This window comes from Myotis myotis, unplaced genomic scaffold (assembly GCF_014108235.1).
Source record: "Myotis myotis isolate mMyoMyo1 unplaced genomic scaffold, mMyoMyo1.p scaffold_m19_p_10, whole genome shotgun sequence".
NCBI classification, from domain to species: domain Eukaryota; kingdom Metazoa; phylum Chordata; class Mammalia; order Chiroptera; family Vespertilionidae; genus Myotis; species Myotis myotis.
Window position 1 is genome coordinate 63,630,731 of NW_023416314.1, and position 14,817 is coordinate 63,645,547.

The following is a 14,817-nucleotide window of genomic DNA, read 5'->3' on the forward strand; positions in this document are numbered from 1 at the left end:
TTTAAAAAAAAACAACACAAACATTCTTAAGATGATGAGCCCCTGCATTCAAGGCAAAGGTGATGGAACACACGCTTAAGGAATGCTTTCTCCGCCTCCTTGGCAGGAGGGCCGTGGGCGAGAGGAGTGAGGCCCAGCTCTTACCTCCTACAAAACCCGGTTTGGTGAAAAAGGCAAAATTGAGAAGTATTGCTTTGGACCCATTAAATGCCCTCCACTTGCTGTAATCTTTGCCAAGATGCTAGCTGATGAGGGGTTTCATCCCTCAAATCACTGGGTTCTTGGGTGGAAGAAAGCTTTTTGGTAATGATGCCAGGGGCGAGTCCCTAGTGGGCGACTCCAGCAGAGCCAAGGTGGTTTTTGGCTTGGCAAGAAAGAATTAAAACCCACGCCAGCATAGAGTTTCAAGTGGAAGCAAGTTTATGGAGCAGAGAGGATAAACAAGGAAAGCCACCCCACAGACGGAGTTTCCTCGCTAGAAGGAAGAGAGACCCCAATCATCTCTAGAGGTTGAGCTTATACCTGTTTGTAGTTTCTATGGAAAATTGCTGTTATGGGGAAATAGAGAGTGGGGGAAAGACGTTGGATTAGCTTTCACCATTACAAGGCATATTTTGTGGTCTGTGTTCTTATTCACGGCTTTCAAAACCTCAGAGCTAAATTTGGAAGGTGAACTTAGAAATTGAAAGGATGATGATGGATTAAAAAAAAAAAAAAATACTGAACAGCTTGTTCTCCCTAGCGGGAGCAGGCCCAGGCCTTTCTTCCCTCTCAGACCTACATCTCCTAAACTCCAAGGGACCCCCGGAGATTTGCAACCAGGGGAGCAATGGGCAGCAGCAGCAGCTCCTCCCGGGCTAACCCCCTGGATCTCCGTCCAAGGCTCCCCCTTTTCTCTGACTCTCCCTGAGCGGATAGCAGCCGCCCCTCCTTGGCTCACCGCTTTCACTTTATTTCTCCGTGAGCCCAAAGCAGCCCGCTTAGGCTCTCTCCTGTTGGGTCTTCTATTCTAGGGCCTTCCTTATTTCACTGTCCTCAGCTTTAATAAATGTAACTCTCAAAAAACAAACAAACAAAAAAAGTGTCCTGAGCAGCATAGGAACTTTTCTCAAGCTTGCCGAAATAGCTCAGTTGGGAGAGCGTTAGACTGAAGATCTAAAGGTCCCTGGTTCGATCCCGGGTTTCGGCAGGTCTTTTGCAGACCTATCTTTGGTTAGGACAGGGTTCATGTCTTTCTTTATAGTGTCTCAGCAGGCACATGACAAGGAGACTACAGTATTTAGTACTGAGGAATCTAAGAGCTTGAGCCTGTTAAAGAAATCATGAACCAAAGAAAGTAAAGAAAAAAAAAAAAGAAAGAAAGAAAAAAGAAAACATAAACCTCGCAATGATCTTCACCCGGTCCTTTAATCACTCACTCTAGTGACTACTGGATATGAATTGGTAACGAGTAGCGGGGTGGCTAAAACGTCGGGGTTATAGGTGAAAGGTGTTGGGTTTGGTTTCCAGTGCAGTCAACTCGCTGGACTTGAAAGTTTTTCTCATCCATTGCAAATGCGGAGTGTAGTGTGTGTATAAAAACAAGCCCGCCCGAACAGGGACTTGAACCCTGGACCCTCAGATTAAAAGTCTGATGCTCTACCGACTGAGCTATCCGGGCTCTGACGGGGAGAGCTTGCTCCCACCAATCTGCAGTACAATAGGCCAAGGGGCCACATTCGGTTCTTACTGGATTAAAATTCTGAATCTTTTGGCTGATTCACTGAGAAGTGAAAGTACAAAATCAAACCGAGCAGGCGTTCGGCGGAATGGAGTCTTTATTCCTCCTCTTCTCCCACCACAGGCAGACTGCCTGACCTGCCGTCCCTCCGCGTCTTAAGGGAGCTGAACGCTCCTTCAGGAGGAATTCTCCAGACGGAGGACCTTTGGGCGGGCCTCGGGCAGCGGCGGGATTTCTCATCCCAGTTTTGGCCGAATCCCAATCTTTGCAGATTGGGAGCGTCTTGTGGGTGGAGCATCATGAATAATTGATTAGGTTTCCAACAGTTTATTGGGCAGACACTCATTGAGTGCATGCCGCGCTCCGGGACCCGAGCACGTTTGCGGAGCTGCAAAGACCGGGTCCCGGTCCCGGGTCCCGGGTCCTAAATGCGGCGGAAGACACGAAGAACAGAAGCACGCAGTCCAAGCTTTGATGGTCGAGGCCCGCCCTTGCGGATCCCGGGGGACCGGGCCAACGCCGGAATCAAGGAGCCGCCAAGTCTTCAGGGGCCGGTGATGCCTAAGGGCTGAGCGTGGTGACTGCGCCCCTGGAGGCTTGGAAGAGACTCCTGAGCACACGGGAAAGCGCGAGCGCCGAGGACTGAACGTTTTCCTGAAGCTGTCATCGGAGGGGCTTTGATCAGACAAGCTAGAGGCTGACATTTATAGTTTTAGAGAGTCCTGTTACCCTGGGCCGCTGTGTCCCGGACATAATTAGAGTCTTGTTTTTTTCATTCGTCCTGCTCCTTTATTATGCCATGCCATGCCATTTCTTCAGGCATTGGGTGAACACTCGGGAAGGGAATCCTACGGGGTGGAGCCTCACAAGCATTTCAGTCCTCCTGGGAGTTCAGGGACACCACTAAGTGAGGGCACCCTGAGGTCTGCATTCTTTCATGCAGACATGTACCCGGAACTATGAGCAATATTTTAAAGGTGACCTGGCCCTAACCGGTTTGGCTCAGTGGATAGAGCGTCAGCCTGCGGATTGAAGAGTCCCATGTTCGATTCCGGTCAAGGGCATGTACCTTGGTTGCGGGCACATCCCCAGGAAGGGGTGTGCAGGAGGCAGCTGATCGATGTTTCTAAGTCTCTATTCCTCTCTGTAAAAAAAATCAATAAAATATATATTTTTAAAAAATAAAAAATAAAAAAATAAAAGGTGATCCGTACGGAAAGATATCCATGTAAAGCAAAAACAACACAAGGTGCTAAACAATGTGCATGGTATTATATTTATGAAAAAAATTAAAAGATATGTATATGTATCCTTAAACTATATATATTAATACATTTGGCATATATATGATGTTTGAAAATGGGGGGGGCTCTTACCATTTTCTTCAGGTACATCTGTATTATTGGATTTTAAAGAACAAGCATGTATTTCTTGTAATAAATTAAACGAAGAAGAAAAAAAGAAGTAATCTGTTAAGTTATTCCACCTTCTGCGATCACATAGGCAGCTCTTCTGACCAAGCATCCCAGATCCCGTGTGTTCGACAGATCCCAGCAGAGAAATGTTAAAAGCTGGTATTTTCTTCCCAGCAGGAAATCCCTCCAGGCCTCAAGGTTCTGTCGGAGAGTTGCTGGTATTGAAAAATCACAAATGAATTAGGTACAGTTTCCACAAATAAAGATGTGGGGCCCTAAGAATCAGATGACAAATCTGGGCTCAAGCAAGAACACTAAATCCAGGCCCCCCTGGAAGACAGCCTCCTGGGCCACGAGGTCAATCCTGGGGGCAGTTAGTGAGCCTTTGGCTCAGCTTCTTACAACAGTCCTGCGGTCACAATGGCTGCTGAGTACAGCTCTGAATGCAGGAGAGCATGAAGACCTGTTTCCTGTTCTCCTAGGACAGACTAGATTGACAGGAGCCAAACACTGAATACAATATATTAGTAGCCTGCTTAGCATAGAGACAGTTAACTGGAGCTCTTTGTATTTCCTTTAACACACCACAGTGCCACCCCCCGCTTTTTTATGTCCCCCCCCCACTTGAAATGCCATTTTCTTCCCACCTTTGTTTTAGAAGTTCCATCCTATCTGTAAAGCAGGGGTCCTCAAACTACAGCCCGTGGGCCACATGCAAATACAAATATTGTATTTGTTCCCGTTTTGCTTTTTACTTCAAAATAAGATGTGCAGTGTGCATAGGAATTTGCTCATAGTTTTTTTTTAAACTATAGTCCGGCCCTCCAACGATCTGAGGGACAGTGAACTGGCCCCCTGTTTAAAAAGTTTGAGGACCCCTGCTGTAAAGAGAGGCAGAAATCAGGACTTGCCCCAGAGATCCCTGCTTGATCTCCAGAAGGAATTAGGTACTGGGGGCTCTGAGCCTGTCACTGTTGCTGCACCCATCACAACCGACCTTAAACACCTGTTTAATGGGTCTGTCTTCCCTCTAGAATGTTTCTGCTGTGAGGACAGAAACTCCCTGTATATCCCCAGTGCCTGGTTCAGTGGCTGGCACACAGCAAGCTCTCAAAAACCATTGCTGAATGAATGAATGGATAGTTGGATGTGGGCCAAAGGTCAGGGAAGGCTTTTAGTGTAGGATGAGGGGCAGAACTGGTCTTGGTAGAGAGAAGGGGAGAACATTCCTGTCAAGGTGAATGATTCCATCATCAAATGGAATAAATTTGTCCTGAGAAAGTTCTATGCCACTCTACCGTGCCACCCCGCTTTATTTTCGTTATAGCAGCGTTTATTGCCACTTGAAATTCCACTTATTTGCTTGTTTATAAACCATCTCTCCCCTCTGTTATTCTGTCATAAAAATGCCTCAGGGCAGTAACCTTGTTGGTTGGGACCTGGTCTTTTCTGCTGCTGTTATTTTTTGTTTAGTTTTGCATTTTTTATTTCTGCATGCCCACAATCCCAGGATTTAGAAGAGTACTTGTCACATAGCAGGGTCTTAAGAAAGAACTAATGCCAGAGAGTGAATGTTTTCACTGCACAGTGTGCTTCCCCCATAGTGTAGGATAGTTTCACGCAGATCATTTTCTGTTTTTCAAACCATGTCTGGCAAAAAGTCACTAACTTTCAGGTGGGAATATCATTGTCACTTAACTGTGTTGACTACTGTCACCTGGAGAAAAACCTAGGATTGCTCAACAGACACACAGTTAACCATGGTTAAATATTCGGGAGTTTGGAAAAATTTTTCCTGTTTCTGCTTGGTAAAAGTAGAATAGCTTCTAGCAGAGACAGGGTTTGAACCTACAAAAACACAAAATCCACTAAGCCTTGAAGCCAAGGTTCTCTAGCCACTAAGCCACCCTCCTGGCCTACTCTTATTGATTGATAATCTGAGTAGGACTGAGCTGCTGAAAAGTTGCAGGACAATTTAAAATTTTTATTCCTGATGTAAAAGAACAATAATGTACAGAGAGAAAAATATCTCATTAACTTTATCACATCCTGCTATTTTCTTCGTCTTCAGTCAACGGAAATTCTGGAGCCACATGAAAATAATCAAAAAGACCGAGTAGTGGGATTTCTCACACCTTCACCAATGAGGACCTAACAAAAGCACCGGAACCAGTTTCTTTCCTTTTCATGGTGGGCTAGTCGGATTAGAGATTTTACTACTAAATGAGTAGGGTTTTTTCCTGCTTTTTCTCTTTTTACTTCTAGTTTCCCTCCCCCGTATCGAAACAAAAACGACTCTGGTGGGACTCGAACCCACAACCTTTGAATGCCTCTAACCTGTCTAGAAGTCCAATGCGCTATCCATTGCGCCACAGAGCCAAGCAGCAACACTCTTTCCTGCGATGCTTACATCATGGCAGGAGTGGTGTCTACCGGGGATTGCTCGCTGGCGGGCCAGGGTACGATATTTTTCTCCAAGAAATCGTGTCCTCTGTGTTACCAAGAAGAAGCGTGGATCGGAGTTGTGTTTGAGAGTCTGAAACTCTTTTGAATATTTCTTTCCCTCAAAGATCGCCTGACATCAATCACATTTCAGCCTCATTCCACAGCGGAAAGAAAAAGGTCTTTGTGTGGAGTTATTTCGTCTTGGCGAGCAAAAGCCCCACGTGCGGTTCCATAGTGTAGCGGTTAGCACGTCTGCTTTACACGCAGAAGGTCCTGGGTTCGAGCCCCAGTGGAGCCATTTTGTTACACCTTGGGGTAGGGTTTCCTTCTGTCTGTCTGATCTTCCTTTATTGCTCCAGGAAGCAGGAGACAGTGCGGTTTCGTCCCGTGTTCCACGCTTAGTCTCGCCACGCCATCTCCGTTTGCCTGCGCGCCTCCATAGATCGGCCGACAAGGCTGCCCCCGTGTGGCAGCTCCCGGGAGGTGCAGGCGCCCTGACCCAACTGGAGTCACCGCGCGCCGCGGCGCCGGCGCCATTGCCTGCAGGTGTCAGGGCGGGAGTCCTGGGCCCTCCTGCTCCCTTCTCAACCTTGCAGGTGCCACCATTTACTAGTAGTGGGATATCCCGACGCAACCTCCCTCCTTTGTTGATTAACTCCAAGTCCACTGATACCTAAATTAAAAATACTTTTTGAAAAAAGATATGCTAGTGGTAGAGTTCAAACAGCCCTGCATGTTTTACACGATGTCTCTCTGACAAAGGTTTTCTCCTTGACCAAACTCTAGCCTGGCTCCTCCGAGCGCTCCTCTCAACGACACCCATCAACCTCGGCCCAGAGTGACCAGAACAAACAGCAACGCGAACTCCGTTTCCAGCAGCCCAAAGCCGCGTCCCAATGCCTCTAACAACTGTCTAGAAGTCCAATGCGCTATCCATTGCGCCACAGAGCCAAGCAGTAACACTCTTTCCTGCGATGCTTACATCATGGCAGGAGTGGTGTCTACCGGGGATTGCTCGGTAGACTCCGTTTAAAGCGCCTGAGAAAACTGAAGGCTGCTAAGAAACTTACTGTTTGTTCCAGCCAACACTGGAACACAGGACGCCTGTCCCCCAGCCTGGGAGGGAAGGTAGGAGTCTGAGTGGCACAGGGGTAAGAGCCAGAGAGCAAACCCAGATGGGTGTGCTGGGCCCTCCGCCTGCTCCCTCCTAAACCTTTCTTGGGATATATTTTTTTAAAAGATTTTATTTATTTTCCCTTTATTGATTAAGATATTACAAATGTGTCCTTATTCCCCCCAATGTCCCCTCATCCCCCCAATCCTGCCCTCACCCTCACCCCCTGTTGTCCACATCCATCACTTATGCTTATATGCATGCCTACAAGTCCTTTGGTTGATCTCTCCCCTCACCCCCACCCTCCCCTACCTTCCCTCTGAGTTTTGAGCATCTGATCGATGCTTCTCTGTCTCTACATCTGTTTTTGTTCATCGGTTTACGTTGTTCATTATAATCCACAAATGAGTGAGAGCATGTGATATTTATCTTTCTCTGACTGACTTATTTCACTTAGCTTGGGCTATTTTTAAATGTTGCTGCTACCACTGAGTTGAGGGATAATCCCAAAAGCCACCTCCCTCCTCTGTGGATGGACTCCAAGCCCACTGCCCTCATACTTTATTTAAATTAAAAAGACTTTCCCCTTTTCCTCATTATCATCTTTAAAGAACATCTGGTGCTGGTCCATGACAGTTTGGATACAATGTCTATAATACTTTCTGGCCTTCAGCCTCAATATCAGTAGAACTGGAAACAACTTCACTTGTTTCTCAAAGACACATGGCTTTATGGAGTGATTTCTCAGGCCCATGAGGTTGGTTCTGATGGTGCTGAAGTCCTTGGGGGCCTCCCCCTCCCCTACTTTCTTAGACTTTTAGATTTGATGAATCGCCTGGTTTAGTCATAGAGGCTCTCTGACCTTCAGGATCCAGGATTTGACTCCTTTTAGTGGCTGTTACACATTCCCTGAATGTTGACATTGGACGGATCTAGTACAGGGGCAGGAGCAGAGTATGAGGTATGCTGCTGCATATTTAAGGGGACGAGGGTATGGTAACAAGAGAGGATGTCCTAGACCAGTGACTTTCAAACCCTTTTTCACTGAAACACACGCTAATAAATACACTTTATTTATATCAAGACCACTGTACTCATACGTGTGTCTGAAATAAAGGTTTCAAGGAACAATTTTAAAAAATATATTTGATTTCCCATCACTACTACAAATTGGATGGTTTAGTGAGGCCCTCGGATCGGCCCCGAAAGAAAAAAAAAATATATATATATATTTGATTAATTAGGGATTTTTCTATTTTATCCTAGATTATTCTACTTCATTAAAAAAAAGTGCATGTTCAGACCTACTAATGGCATCACACCCCTTAGAGTTTCAGGATCTGCAGCTTGAAAGCACTGACCTGGAGCAGTGCTGCTCAGAGTGTGGTGATGCCCAAGGCACCTATATCAGATTCACTGGGGGTTGGCTGCAACCTGCTGAGAAATGAAACTTCAATAAAAGGCAGCAATGGAAAATCAAAGCTCTGTGGTGGCTGTCAGAGCAGCTCTCAGGGCCTGGACAGTGTAGATTTATATGTGCAATTACAGTTTATGTGATGGGTACATTGCCCCATGCAGTTATTTTAGTCTGCATCTCTGAGATCCACAGCTCACTTAGAGGCAGCATAGAGACAGATCTTGATGTTCATCAATTTTCTTTTTTATATAGTTCCATTTGTTTATTTTTCTTTTGTTTCCCTGGCCTGAGGAGATATGTCAGAAAAAATACTGCTACGAGAAATGTGTGAGATGTTACTGCGTGTTTTCTTCTAGGGTTTTTGTGGTTTCTAGTCTAACATTTCCGTCTTTTTTTTTTAATATATTTTTTATTGATGAAGATATTACATATGTGTCGGAGAACCAAGATGGCGGCATAGGTTAACGCCGGAGTTTGCTGCCTTGAACAACTACTTCAAAAGTGAAACCAAAAAACGGAAGGGACATCACCCAGAACCACAGGAACGCCGGCTGAGTGGAAGTCCTACAACTAGGAGGAAAGAGAAACGCATACGGACACTCAGAGGAGGCGCAGTGCTGAAGTCAAATTCTGAGGTGCAGAGTGCGCTGAGCGGGCTGGCGGCGGAGGGCGCGGTTGGCGTTTTCAATCGGGAGGGAGTCGCAGACTCTGAGCTCCAGATCCGGGCGAGTCTTTAGGGACCCAGACTCAAACGGGAGAAGCGGGACTGTCTGGCTTCGGTCAGAGCGAGTGCAGCTTTCTCTCTGAGCTTTGCAGCGGGTGCTGGGACTCAGACAGGCAGAGCCCCTGGGGACAGGACTGAGAGCCGCCATAACTGCTCTCTCCGGCCCACCCTGTTGATCCTGTGCGACCCGCCCCGCCCAAGCCCTGCACAGAGGCTTTTGCCGGATAGCCTCAGGCAAACGCTAGATTAGCACCTCCCTAGAGGACAGAAGTTCTCTCACTGCTGACACAGCTGATTCTCATAGCCACTTGGCCTGGAGGTCAAACCCTCCCTGGAATTAGCTACAACAATCAAGATTTAACTATAAGACTGCGAACAAAGACCACTAGGGGTGCACCAAGGAAGCATAACAAAATGCGGAGACAAAGAAACAGGACAAAATTGTCAATGGAAGATATAGAGTTCAGAACCACACTTTTAAGGTCTCTCAAGAACTGTTTAGAAGCCGCCGATAAACTTAATGAGATCTACAAGAAAACTAATAAGACCCTCGATCTTATATTGGGGAACCAACTAGAAATTAAGCATACACGGACTGAAATAACGAATATTATACAGACTCCCGACAGCAGACCAGAGGAGCGCAAGAATCAAGTCAATGATTTGAAATGCGAGGAAGCAAAAAACACCCAACCGGAAAAGCAAAATGAAAAAAGAATCCAAAAATGCGAGGATAGTGTAAGGAGCCTCTGGGACAGCTTCAAGCGTACCAACATCAGAATTATAGGGGTGCCAGAAGATGAGAGAGAGCAAGATATTGAAAACCTATTTGAAGAAATAATGACAGAAAACTTCCCCCACCTGGTGAAAGAAATGGACTTACAGGTCCAAGAAGCGCGGAGAACCCCAAACAAAAGGAATCCAAAGAGGACCACACCAAGACACATCATAATTAAAATGCCAAGAGCAAAAGATAAAGAGAGAATCTTAAAACAGCAAGAGAAAGAAACTCAGTTACCTACAAGGGAATACCCATACGACTGTCAGCTGATTTCTCAACAGAAACTTTGCAGGCCAGAAGGGAGTGGCAAGAAATATTCAAAGTGATGAATACCAAGAACCTACAACCAAGATTACTTATCCAGCAAAGCTATCATTCAGAATTGAAGGTCAGATAAAGAGCTTCACAGATAAGGAAAAGCTAAAGGAGTTCATCACCACCAAACCAGGATTATATGAAATGCTGAAAGGTATCCTTTAAGAAGAGGAAGAGGAAGAAAAAGGTAAAGATACAAATTATGAACAACAAATATGCATCTATCAACAAGTGAATCTAAGAATCAAGTGAATAAATAATCTGATGAACAGAATGAACTGTTGATTATAATAGAATCAGGGACATAGAAAGGGAATGGACTATTCCTGGGGGGAAAGGGGTGTGGGAGATGCGGGAAGAGACTGGACAAAAATCGTGCACCTATGGATGAGGACAGTGGGTGGGGAGTGAGGGCGGAGGGTGGGGCGGGAACTGGGAGGAGGGGAGTTATGGGGGGAAAAAAAGAGGAACAAATGTAATAATCTGAACAATAAGATTTAATTAAAAAAAAAGAAAAGAAAAAAAAAAAAAAAGAATGAGGAGAACTTGCCCTATCAGATATCAATATATAGGGTAAAGCAGAGGTTGGTAAACCCTCTATAGAGGATCAGATCATTAATATTATGTGTCCTTGTCCCCACGTTACCCTCTACCCCCCCACCCCCCCCGCTCATGCCCTCACCCCCCCCGTTGTCCATGTCCATTGATTAGGCCTATATGCTTGCATATAAGTCCTTTGGTTGATCTTTCCCCCTTACCCCCACCCTCCCCTACCTTCCCTCCAAGTCCCGACAGTCCAATCAATGCCTCTCCGTCTCTGGATCAGTCCTTGTTCATCAGTTTATGTTGTTCATTATATTCCACAAATGAGTGAGATCCTGTGGTATTTATCCGCTCTCCAGTTCCATCCATGCTGTGGCAAATGGTAAGAGTTCCTTTTTCTTCTTCCTCTTCTTAAAGGATACCTTTCAGCATTTCATATAATGCTGGTTTGGTGGTGATGAACTCCTTTAGCTTTTTCTTATCCGTGAAGCTCTTTATCTGACCTTCTATTCTGAATGATAGCTTTGCTGGATAAAGTAATCTTGGTTGCAGGTTCTTGCTATTCATCACTTTGAATATTTCTTGCCACTCTCTTCTGGCCTGCATGGTTTCTGTTGAGAAATCAGCTGACAGTCGTATGGGTACTCCCTTGTAGGTAACTGACTGTCTTTCTCTTGCTGCTTTTAAGATTCTCTCTTTGTCTTTTGCTCTTGGCATTTTAATTATGATGTGTCTTGGTGTGGTCCTCTTTGGATTCCTTTTGTTTGGGGTTCTCTGCGCTTCCTGGACTTGTAAGTCCATTTCTTTCACCAGGTAGGGGAAGTTTTCTGTCATTATTTCTTCAAATAGGTTTTCAATATCTTGCCCTCTCTCTCCTTCTGGTACCCCTATAATTCTGATGTTGGTACGCTTGAAGTTGTCCCAGAGGTTCCTTACACTATCTTCATATTTTTGGAATCTCTTTTCTTTTTTCTTTTTCGGTTGGGTATTTTTTGTTTCTTTGTATTTCAAATCTTTGACTTGATTCTTGGGATCCTCTTGTCTGCTGTTGGATCTCTGTAAATTATTCTTTATTTCAGTCAGTGTATGCTTAATTTCTAGTTGGTCCTTTTTCATGTCCTCCATGGTCTCACTATACTTATTGAGGGATTCATTAAATTTATCGGCGGTTTCCATAAAATTCTCGAAAAACCTTATAAACGTGGCCTTGAACTCTATATCCAGTTGTTTGCTTTCCTCCATTTCTGCCATTTGTGACCTGTTTCTTTGTCTCCGCATTTTGGCTGCTTCCCTGTGTTGATAGAGTGGCCCTGCGCGCCAGGTGTCCTGTAGGGCCCAGTGGCTCAGCCTCCCCAGTTACCTGGGGTGAACACTCTTGGTGCACTCTTGGTGCCTTGGTTGTTGTAGGATCACTGGGAGGAATTGACCTCCAGGCCAATTGGCTGTGAGAATCAGCTGTGTCTAAAGTGGGAGAACTTCTGTGCTGAAGACGCCCTTCTGGGGCAAGACTTGCTTCAGTGGGGCTTTGGTGCTCACTGAGTCTGCTCCCTGAGTGTGTCCCTTATGGATCTGAGGAGTTGCAGTCTGGATGGCCCCCCTCTGACCACTGGGTACAGTGGCTCCTGGATCTAAGGAGGTGCTAATTTAGCCTCTGCCTGAGGCCACACAGCAGGAGCCACGAAGAGGCTCAGCTGTGAAGCAATGCAAGCCGCTGCGGGGCCTTGGGCCTTCTCTTGGAAGTTCTGGGTCTGCCTGGCTAGGCTGCAGTTAGGTACATTCACATGCAAAAGCCTCTGCCGCAGCCTGGGTGGGGCGGGGTCTCAGGGAATCAAAGGGCGGATCAAGGAGCTATGGCTGATTCTCCGCCCGGAGTCGCAGGTCTCAGTGACCCGATAATTGCTGCAAGCACCTCTGAGGGAAAGCCGCCTTCAAGTTCACCCGCTGCCGGACAGACCGGCTTCTCCCCGTATGAGTCCTGGGTCCCCAGAGACTTCCCAGAACCGGAGTTCAGAGCAGTCGGGAGCTTGTGATTCAAAAAGACAGCCGCATCCTCAGGTGCCACCCCCTTCCCGCGCGCGCACGAGCCGCCGTACCTCTGCACTTGTACCTCTGCACTTCACCTCCGCAGCTCCTCTGGCTCTCAGCGTGCTTTTCTTTCCTTCTAGTTGTAGAATTTACACTCAGCCAGCCTTCCTGTTGTTCTAGATGATGTCTGCTCTGTCCTTTGCGGTAATTTTCAGTTGTTGTGGGAGGCGGCAATTTCCCGGTGTTTACCTATGCCGCCATCTTAGTTTCTCCTTGATGTTCATCAATTTAATTTCTTTAGAATTATGTTATTGGGTTCATGGGCAGCCAGAAAGGTTGACTGCTAAAATGTTTGATTCAGGAAGCAAGGCAGGAAAAGGCAGTTTGAAAGCCATGTGTATGCCCAGAATGGGTTGACTTTTCTATGGCTCTTAGCAGCAAAGCTTAAGAAATAACAAAAACTGATTTCTTTTTTAAAATTTGTATTTATTGACTTTTGAGAGAGAGAGAGAGAGAGAGAGAGAGAGAGAGACATCAATTTGTTGTTCTGCTTACTTATGCATTCATTGGTTGGTTCTTGTAGTTTGTGCCTTGACCAGGGATCAAACCTGCAACCTTGGTGTATGGGGATGGCGCTCTAATCAACTGACAAAAACTGCTTTCAGAGGGTAGGAATGCAGCGCAGCTTGTGATTTTATGTCCATCCAGATAAATGATATGTGTTGTAATCCAATGCAATTGCTTTCCCCTTCCCCTGAATTATTGAATCAGGTTATGTTGTGTGTTTACATGGGTTTGAGGAAGTCTCAGGGACAGTGCTGTGACAGGGATTATGCTTCTGAGGTACAGTGATTCAGACCCCATACATCTTTGGTGCCACCCAATTCTGACATAGCGACAAAAATCTGACTTGAGTGAGTCACAAGAGATAGGAAGGAATGGAAAGGACACAATTCATGAAATGGACTATAAGGTGGTCTGTGTTATGCATTTTTCATAGGCAATTTCAAAAAGAGAAGCCTGCGGACTCTTGAGACCAGAGAGCTACCTGACCTATGCATGATGAAAAGTAAGAATTATTCTTAGATTTTGCATATTAGGGGAAGTAAGTTAATATTGTAAAAAGTTAGATCAGGAGACAAGGAATGGCGAACAATTAAACCAGTTAGTTTATGAATACTTATGGGGCTAGTCCAGATGCCAGGAGGGACATCAGTTAAGTTTGTCTTCAGCATTCACTATTCTTTGACTAACTCTCCTTGAGCTCTTTTATATCTCCTAGGTCTGATGTCTTGGTCTGCTCTCTTTTTTCTACTCTCAAAGCCAGGATTTATCTTGGAGCCATTAAATTTTTTGATATGAATCTTTCCAATGCTCTATCTCATCAGCTTTAGAGCAACTCTCTAAGCTGTATAAATAGCAAGCAAACTTATTGTCAAGTTTTAATGACAGAAAAATAGACATTTTAAGATGGTAGATGCTTTCAATTTAATATACATTCCCATGCTTTCTATCCCCATCAGTTTTTAAAAAATATATTTTATTGATTTTTTTACAGAGAGGAAGGGAGAGGGATAGAGAGTTAGAAACATCGATGAGAGAGAAACATTGATCAGCTCTCTCCTGCACACTCCCCACTGGGGATGTGCCTGCAACCAAGGTACATGCCCTTGACCAGAATTGAACCTGGGACCCTTGAGTCCGTAGGCCGATGCTCTATCCACTGAGCCAAACTGGTCAGGGCCCCATCAGTTTTTTAACAATGTATTTTTATTGGTTTCAGAGAAGAAGGGAGAGGGAGAGAGAGATAGAAACATCAATGATGGGAGAGAATCATTGATTGGCTGCTTCCTGAAGGCTCCCTACTGGGGATCAAGCCCACGACCCAGGCGTGTGCTCTTGACCGGAATCAAATCCAGGAACCTTCAGTCCACAGGCTGATGCTCTATCCAATGAACCAAACCAGCCAGGGACCCATCAGGTTTTTTGTTTGTTTGTTTGTTTTTAAATAATGAGGACTATAGGCCACGTAGGAGAAGAGTGTAACAGTGCAGTAAGGATGATATTAATAATGATGCCCTAACCGGTTTGGCTCAGTGGGTTGAGCATTGGCCTGTGGACTCAAGGGTCCCAGGTTCGATTCCCGTCAAGGGCATGTACCTTGGTTGCGGGCACATCCCCAGTGGGGAGTGTATAGGAGGCAGCTGATCGATGTTTCTCTCTCATCAATGTTTCTAACTCTCTATCCCTCTCCCTTCCTCTCTGTAAAAAAAATCAATAAAATATATTTTTAAAAAATAATGATACTAGTCTTTAAC

General features: G+C 45.5%; 4 non-coding genes across 4 annotated transcripts; 2 read left to right on the top strand and 2 right to left on the bottom strand.

Annotated features, from left to right (window-relative positions):
* Positions 1–1,116: 1,116 nt before the first annotated feature.
* TRNAF-GAA lies at positions 1,117–1,189 on the top strand. The gene has a single exon. It is a non-coding gene; the product is annotated as a tRNA-Phe (tRNA).
* Positions 1,190–1,587: 398 nt separating this feature from the next.
* Positions 1,588–1,660, bottom strand: TRNAK-UUU. The gene has a single exon. It is a non-coding gene; the product is annotated as a tRNA-Lys (tRNA).
* Positions 1,661–5,427: 3,767 nt separating this feature from the next.
* On the bottom strand, positions 5,428–5,514 carry TRNAR-UCU. Its single transcript is given in 2 exon segments — positions 5,428–5,463; positions 5,478–5,514. It is a non-coding gene; the product is annotated as a tRNA-Arg (tRNA).
* A 291-nt stretch (positions 5,515–5,805) lies between these two features.
* TRNAV-UAC lies at positions 5,806–5,878 on the top strand. Its single transcript has one exon. It is a non-coding gene; the product is annotated as a tRNA-Val (tRNA).
* The last annotated feature ends 8,939 nt before the right edge of the window (positions 5,879–14,817 follow it).